This window comes from Haliaeetus albicilla, chromosome 24 (assembly GCF_947461875.1).
Source record: "Haliaeetus albicilla chromosome 24, bHalAlb1.1, whole genome shotgun sequence".
Taxonomy (NCBI): Eukaryota; Metazoa; Chordata; class Aves; order Accipitriformes; family Accipitridae; genus Haliaeetus; species Haliaeetus albicilla.
In genome coordinates this window covers 12239724-12248260 of record NC_091506.1, presented here as the reverse complement: position 1 = coordinate 12248260, position 8537 = coordinate 12239724, and the positions used below count along the sequence as shown (strand labels likewise).

General features: G+C 45.9%; 1 long non-coding RNA gene across 1 annotated transcript; it reads right to left on the bottom strand.

The window, feature by feature from the left end:
• Nucleotides 1–1683: 1683 nt before the first annotated feature.
• LOC138690887 (uncharacterized) lies at nucleotides 1684–5663 on the bottom strand. The gene is made up of 3 exons (XR_011329689.1): nucleotides 5555–5663; nucleotides 4188–4412; nucleotides 1684–3897 (listed from the first exon to the last, which is right to left on the bottom strand). It is a non-coding gene; the product is annotated as an uncharacterized lncRNA (long non-coding RNA).
• Nucleotides 5664–8537: the final 2874 nt, after the last annotated feature.

Below are 8537 nucleotides of genomic sequence, written 5' to 3'. Positions count from 1 at the left end.
CTGATGGAGAGGGAGAAACTGGGGGTGTGGGAATGAAGGAAGTAAGGGGAGCTTGCGGGCGGTGTGTGAGAGAAGCAGTAGGAAAGGACCCGGGGTTGTAGCTGTGCCGAGGGGACCTCTGCCTGTGACGGGGACTGGAGCGGGGAGGGCAGGGAACAGTGGAAGAGCCTCATTACTTGAACAACGCTTTTGCCTCATGTCTTAGGGAGGAATCGGAGACTAGGACAAGACTGAGGAACTGCCAATCTGGAACAGACCAGTGGTGCCTGCAGTCAAGTACCCGGCTTCCAGCAGAGACCAAACTTGGATGTTTTAGAGGAAAATCTTCGATAGCATCCCAGTTCCAGGAACAGCGCAATACGTCAAGTGTTTGCTCATGTTGGGATAGCTACAGAACCATAGCAGGGCAGACGGGCTATTTATAAGCATATCAGATGTCAGCTGAGCTCCTTGCACTTTCTATAGATCATACATCAAGTCTAATGAGAAGGCACGCAGGCTGAAGGGAACAAATGAGCACAGGTTAAAGAAGAGGTGTCCTTTTAATACAATACATATGGGGAAGAACAGCAGCTGGCCCTGTGCCCAGGACTACTTACAAGGCTTCTGAAAGCCGAGCAAGATCACTTTACTAACACCACTATGAGAAGGAAGGACTGAGAATGCTGGTTGTGATGATGGTTCTGCATTATTAGACAGAGAATTGTTTGCTCCTGAAAAAAAAGGATCCAAACCTAGTCATAGATGTTTCATTATGTTATCTTCTAAGGTCACGCTGTGCCTAAAAAAATAAAAAGCCAGCTAAAGGGTTAACTCTTTCTGCAAAAGTACTACAAGAGAGCTAGAATACAGACTTAAGCACAGACAAAAGATGGTAGTTGTTCCAATTAATGTTCCAGCTAGCATCTGGTCTTTTTAATTAGTTGAAGTCTGGTTTTGTCTGGAGGCAGAACTGCTGAGAAGAAGTGTGCTGGCTTCTTTTCTGCTTAGCCGGCTATTCTGATCTCTCTTGGTCTTTGGAAATGTCGTCTCCGTTTCACAGAGGCCAGAGCCTATTGTGCATTGATACTTGGTACGTGCCCACAGACCGTGTATACGTTTCACTGCGAGGAGCTTCAAATCTGTGTTTCCCACTGGAGGGAAAACTGACACAGGAAGATATTTTACAGATATCCTCTCCCTCCTACAGACACATATCTGTACATTGCTTCACTTACTGGCAACTCAACTTTCTTCCGCAAACAGGCGTTATCATAGAGCAGATGCAGGTGGATGGAGAAGGGTTCCCCAGGACCTGTTAACCTTCCTGTTTTGCTTGAAGCTCACTGATCCTTCACCTCACTCTTTGTAACAAGACCTTTGAGGATCTGCGTGTTTCAATTACACACAGATGAATAATTTACAAGTCATGGCTGTTGTAATAAACAAGTCCTCCTGCTCTGCCCAAGCACTCAATAGCTTGTCTTAAATTTCCCTCACTTTGCTAAAACCTCCATGACTTAAGCAGTATTTAAAAACTTTTAAAGGAGAAGCTGATGGGGGAAGAAGAGCAGGGTGGCATATCACAGCAGCAAACAGCACTCACAGCAAGTATTCCTCTTATCTCCGAGCAGGGCATTGACCTGTTGTACAAACTCCAGGTAGGAAAGCCACTGGCAAAGCAACCCCACATGTAATATTTACCTAAGAGGAGATATTTCAGTGGAAAACAAGCTACAGGATCTGCTGACATCCTGGTGGGGAGAACAGCGGGCATTCACACAGGTGCAGGCAAAGGAATAGGAATGGGATGTGGAAACTTTCTAGCATTTCCAAGTAATAAAGCTGCTGTTGCGTGAGGAGCGTGTTTGTGCTGTCTGTGATTCCAGCTAAAGAGATAGAAGAATGTGGATTTGGGGCTTGTCCCACCAAAGACCCACTGCACAGTATCAGCAGAGTCGCTTTGCTTCACTGTGCCCCAGTACTCCATACTTAAAATAGAAATGCAAATAGGCGGATCCTGCAAGAAAACAGCCAGTCTGGCACCGAATGTTCCTGAACCATTGCAGCCGGTACCCAGTGATGCCTCATTCTCTGGCAAGGGGAAGTGGATCCCATGAGCTACCCTGGGGATATGAGCCACAGTTTTGGATCACAGATAATAGTTCCTGTACAAGCTTCTCTGGAGAAGAAGATAGACAGGACTGAAACAGCTCAGGACCAAAGTGAATAACAGGGTTGTTTTTATCTTTAATACATTCCACATGAGCAGAAAGAGTTTGGAGCCATGAAGCATGTGCTTCCTTTTGCAGCTCTTAGAAATCAGCATGACCCATAACTTTATGAATCCTTTTTGGTCTGCTCCATATACCCCTGTTGAAGGAAACTGTGTGCAGGGCTTGCAGGATCAGCCTGTTTTACCACCACAAAGCTGCAGTTTCATTACCTCCCTAAGATGACCAAAGCACAGGCTGTCACCGAAAGGGGCAATTCCATCTTCCCCCAGCCCATGTGTCCCTCTTCCTCAAGCCATCACGGTGATCATAATAAAAAGGATCTTTTCCTCAGGCAGGGTATTTTTCAGTTGGATCAGTTCCTGTGCAGTCACAGCAGCTGTAGTTTTGCCACAAAGCAAGGGCCAGGAAAAAGGCTGGAATTGTGCCTTAAGAGCTTAGTGCAAAATCATGAAGTTGCAACCTCAGGTTCCTGGTCATTTGTCCCTGCAAATAGTCTGGATTTATAGCCCTGGTTAGGAAAGTCTCCTTGGCTGTAAGCTTTGTGGCTCTCTTTACAACGGGCCAAATGCAAACTCCTATGTTCCAAATGTACCGAGCTCTGAGGGAAGTCTGGAACTAGTTACAGTTTTCAGTTTGGGATCAGGTCTAAATGGTTATTTAAAACTGGCCTTGAAACTGCAACCATATAATTTATTTATATCCTTACCAGAGCAAACCATGGGGGCTCACCCCACTGAGCCCAAGCTCAGCCTCCCAGATCTCACCCTCCATTGGTTGGAGAGTTTGTGAAATCTCCATCCTCAGAGGTTTTCAAAACAGCTGGGCAAGGCCTTGAGCAGCCTGATTGATAGGACTTTGAAGTTAGCCCTGCTTTGAGCAGGAGGCTGGACTAGAGACCTCCAGAGGTTCCTCCCAAATGGTGTTATTCTGTGATTCTGCTATCCTCCACTGCATTTGCATCAGGCTCTGCTACACCACCACCACTCAACTGATCAACAAGCAGTCACCACACTGACTGATCCAGAAGTCAGGGAGCCTGAGTCAACTGAATCCTCATGGTGTTGGCTGCGTTAGCTCAGGAGCTAGAGTAAAGCACAGAGCTTATCTGCGTGCAGTTGCCTGAGGAGAGCACTGCTGACAGTCACTACAAGAGTCCTTGCCACCACAGCACACACTAAAATAAGCTTTGCATTGCAAAAGAAACTGGCTCGGATCTGGCAAGGATCCCAAGATGAAGATTGCAGAATGTTTTCTCTTCTTTTCGGCAGGAAGGAGTCTGCATTCTCAGCAACAACGAGTGTGAAATACAAATCACTGAGCACTTGCTGCTTTTTGTCCAAGTCATTACACAGCACCCATGCGTACCCACAGTAAAAGGACAGGTAACGGGCTGGCTTGTCATTTCCACATGGCCCTTCAGAGATTTTAGCAGCTTTCATCCATTAGACTGAGATCAGATCAGTTGAAAGAATGCCACAAATTTATTTGGGATGAGACAGCCCAGGAACACACTAGTGGTAGGACACAAAGACCTCGGTGAGCCCTGCTCCATCAGCCTGTTTGCAAAGGTAAGAGTCGAGCTCACAGGTCTTCTTGCAGACCCCCCCTCCAGAGACACTTCTCCTTCAACCCAGAGGGTAAGCCAGGGTTTCTTGGCGCTTGTCAAGCCTGGAGACCTCATCTATAAGGTAAAAGGGGCATGGAGAGACAGGAGTGGGAAATGTGGGTCACTGAGCCAAATCCCCAGCCCCGGCAATACAAGGTTGCTGCCATCTCGTGGCTGGTTCTGGCCATGCAAAGGTTACGGGACATTTTTCCAGCTGGAAAACTTTGCAGTGAGATAAAATCTCCTGGAAGTAAGCTTCAGCTGGAGGGAGCAGGGGGTGAAGAGCAGTGCCAGTGGTTAGACCCCATAAGTCTATGGCACTTGGGTATCACAACTTTGCTGTTGACGAGAGGTGTCCTGCTTACCTTCTGCGCTAGCTCCTTGCCCCTGTTTGGGATGGTTCCACCCCAAGCCATAGTAACCCTTTTTCTGTCAGGCCATCACTTCCTTGTGCCCTATAACCTAAGGAGACAGGAGACATGCCTGTTGCTGTCGAGACGCCCTGGCGTTGCTGCACACATGCAGCAGTCAATGAGTGTGGCCGTTCAGCCTGGCCTGCACGACGGTCTGATGCTGGGAAGGGAGAAGATCTGCAGGGAAACAGAGACATACTGGGATCAGACGGGATGGATATGGTCACCAGTACTGTTTCTTTTGGCATCTTTCATTGAGCTGTGGTGCCGATGCAGGGATTTGTACTGTGAATAAAGTACAAATGGAGGAGAACCACATGGTCACTGTTTCTCCCCCTTTCAGCCACTCTACGGAGCTCAGCAGCGTGCACAGACCTTGCAAGAAAGTGTGTGAGCAGACACATATTCCCCACGGGATGTCTATAACCATCTTGAAGCTGCTTCCCCCCAGGCAGGAGAAAGGCAGGAGAACAGGGTCCCAAAGAGACCCACTGGCAGAAAAACTTCTCCTGACAGCTCACCAGAGACCACACTGAGGCAGAGAGCCGGCTGCACTGCCTTCAGCAGAGCTCTTACAGGCTGTGTCTTGTGGGTCCTCGCTTGAGGAGCCCTCCTCCTTCCTTGTGTCTAACCTTGGGAATAGGGTCCAACTTCCCCTTCTCCCTCCTGGGATGCTCCGGGTTCTGCAGCCACACAATTCACCAGGAAACAGAGGAACAAGGGCTTCAGAAAAAGAAAAAACCTGCCAATCCATTAGTATTTCTGTGGTGTTTGCTTGTTACTGCCAGACTTTTCTCTTTGGTGGTATGTATTGTGGCTCACATCGCAGAAACTGAAGTGAAATACTTAAATAAATGAGTCCCCCTTGAGAAGACTCCAGGCAATGGGGAGACGACTGCTCAGTGACCTGGGCAGTATCCTGGCTACACAGGGAGTTTTCCCTAATGATAAGACTACAAAGGAATATTTATTTATCTAGATACTTATTCAGCTTTCATCTTTGGCAGTGTTTCTCAATCAGCCATTTCAAAGTGTTTTGCCAACACTAATTAACCCTCGCGACACCTCTGTGGTAGGGATCAGCATCCCCATGTCACAAATGGGGTGACTGAATGGAGGAGACAACTAACCTCTTCACACCACAAACTGGGTGACCAAAGAGTGGAGAAGACAAGTAACCCCTTCAAGAAAGAAATTAAGGGAGCAAAAAAATAACGATATCCTGAAATCCCAGTCCCATGTCCTAACAAAACCATCCCCTAAAGGCCCCGAAACCGCAGATCCTGTTGGAAACATAAGCAGCAACCTGCCATTCTTACCATGCAAACTGCCTGTCTTTCTCAGCTGTGCACCAAGGAAGCACTGTCCAGACATTTAATAAGGCCCCAGAACGTGGTGCCCTGAGCGACGTTACCCAGCCCAGAAATCTCTAACAGGCTGCAGCACTGGTCAACTGCACAGCCTATGCCACCAGGCAGATTTTCCCATGATGTTGCACATGCTATTTATTCCATTCATTAACCAGGTTAATGGTGGCTAAGAATAGACCCCAGATGTCCTTCTGGCCTTAATTTCTTTGCCCTCAAGGAAGTGCAAAGCCTAAGTAAGTGGCTTACAGCGTGTGTGGGACATGGACAATGAACCAAAGCTATGAAGAGCTTGCACATTTCCAAGAATTCACAAAATATTTCTCTGCTTTTAAATAATCTCTGTTCCAGTTTGGGGAAATAAGTGTTTAGCAAGGATAGCACAGAACAGAGCAATGGATATATCAATGTATCATTCATTAATACAGAGATTAAGCCAGACAGAGCCATAGCTGTTCAAATGTCTTAGTTTTCTGTTATCTATTTCTGTGATGTAACCACTGCTGCAAATTCACAATTCTGTAATAAACTGGTATTTCTGAACAAAGACCATTTGATATTATGCCTTTAGAAAAATGCATATTAAGTACAATTTATTCCTGATTTTTTTTTTTTTTGGTAATGGAAATTACTCTATAGTCTCATTTTTATACATACTCCCCAATACATTTGGGAAATATCCCAAAATATACTAAAGATAGCACTATGGTTTTCTGCATCACTGCTAAAAATCAAAGCATTCATGTGCAGAATAAAGAGAAATTTCTTTCTGTATAAGCATTTTCCTTTTGTTGCCTGAATCCAGTCTCTTGATAATCAGCAATTACAGAAAAGAACTATAACAATCAAATGGGAGTTTGCACTCACAGAAAATCATGCTATTTATCGCATGAGTTATTCAGATGGAGAAAGCTGTTTGGAAAACTATTGGTAAATGAAAGAAACTGCTATTTCAGAAAGCTAAAATCATATTAATAGAGAGTCTAAAGAGTCTAGAGAAGAACACGATCCTTTTGGAACTGATTTAGTCTTCTCAGAAAGAGGAAAGAGTAAATATGGGGATTAAAGGACCTTTTCCTCCATTAAAATGTATTACTTTTTTCAACTGATATTTTATCAAATCGTCTTTAGAATTATATGATATTTTGGAAGGTGTTATTTGGGTTTCTGCAGCAGTATTGACTTGGGGAACCTCCAGTAAATGAAAGTTAATTCACCCATACCACACACAGTCTCCAAACTGTGACTGTTCAGACTTTACAAACGGGAAGACCAAGGCAGAGGCTATGAAACGATAAATTACAGTCATTTCCACAATCAGGGGCTCCAGCTCCCATTTCCTCAACCCACCGCTTTGCTTGCAGGGATGGGGTTAAACACCTGATTCCCAGGCCACGTGGACTGAAACAATGAATAAAACCCCCAGCAAGCCAGAGAGACCTCTCACACCACAGAAGTTTTCTTCCTTTTCCACCCAGACATCTGGTTTGAACTCAGCGAGCTGTCCGCTCGGGAGACTACCGAAGCGCCTACGTTGCAGCCAGGCAGGTGATTTTTGCGAAGCCTCCTGCCGTGGCCGGGCTCCGGGAGGACCCACCTGGCTCCATCGGGGTAGGGACGCTTGTCCCGGCCGCAGGACACCCAGGCCTAACGCCAGAAGGGAGGGATGGATGGATCCCTGCCATGCCTGTGGGATCCAATGCCGCCCGGCAACGGAGCGCAGGTTTCCATGGCAGAGCAAACAAGAGCTGAGCTGAGCTGCACCGCTTCCCAACCCACGGCCACGGCCACATCTGACCACGGCCCCAACCCACGGCCACGGCCACATCTGACCACGGCCCCCCCGCCGAGAGGAGCCGGGAGGAGCTCTCCTTGGGTGAGGAACCAAAAAATAAAGGGGTGAGGGCGATCGCAGCCATTTCTTTTCTGTTTTCAACATGAGGTACAGTGTCTCGCTCAGAGGAGCAGAGGTGCTGGTGCGTGTCCCCAGGAAAGCACACGCACTGCCCACCTCCTTCTCCGTGGGCGAGCGGGGGGGTACCTATCAGGAAATGGGACACAGCCGTCCCTGCAAGAGTTGCTCGGTAGCTCAAAACTTGGAGTGGTTTCCCAGAGCGTTCTCTGCAAGCAATGGTATCATTTAAATCATTTGAGTGTATAAAACATAAGCTTATCCAGTGCGCTGGGAACACGGTGGATGGATTCTATTGTATGGCTTTTTAGAAATGTTTGCATGTTTACTTTGGCATATTTTTTTTTCTGCACAGCAGCTTGATGCTAGGGAAAAGCACTGAATAAATGTTTCAGTAAATTAAAACCATGAATGCCTTATCTATTGATTCACATGCTACTGGCCATTGGTATGTAGCTACTGAAACAAAAACGTCAGAGGCAGTGAAATATATGCCAAATGATTCTAACAACAAAGCAATTTTTTATTTGCATTATTGAGCTTAATAATTATAATTAGCACAACTAGTGCTTCTGTAGCTTTTGGCATTATTTCCAAAGTGATGTGCAAACAATCTATTAAAAAATCCCAACAACCTCAAAGAAAAAATACCTTGATAAAATGAATATTTATAAGTTAATCTTAGAAAGAGATTCCTATACTTTGCTAAAATTATATTATAAAGCACTTCTTATCTCAGAGGGTTGCACTGACAATTATTTTCCAAATGCAAGTATCCTCTGTCTAGACCTGCTTTTCAGTCCCATTCCCTGTAGCAGGAATTTAAATCAACCACATGAACAAGAAGATTTTTATGAGAAGGGTTTTAGATTACAGAAGTCAAGGTGAGCACTAAGAGGGCTGAACATCCAGGTGTTTGCTGCAACTGCTCTGCATATTTCAGAAAGTGTATTATCCAAAGTGTATTTCTCCAAAACTCACATCATCACCAGGGGTTATGTTTTTCCAGGATGTAGGTGAGGG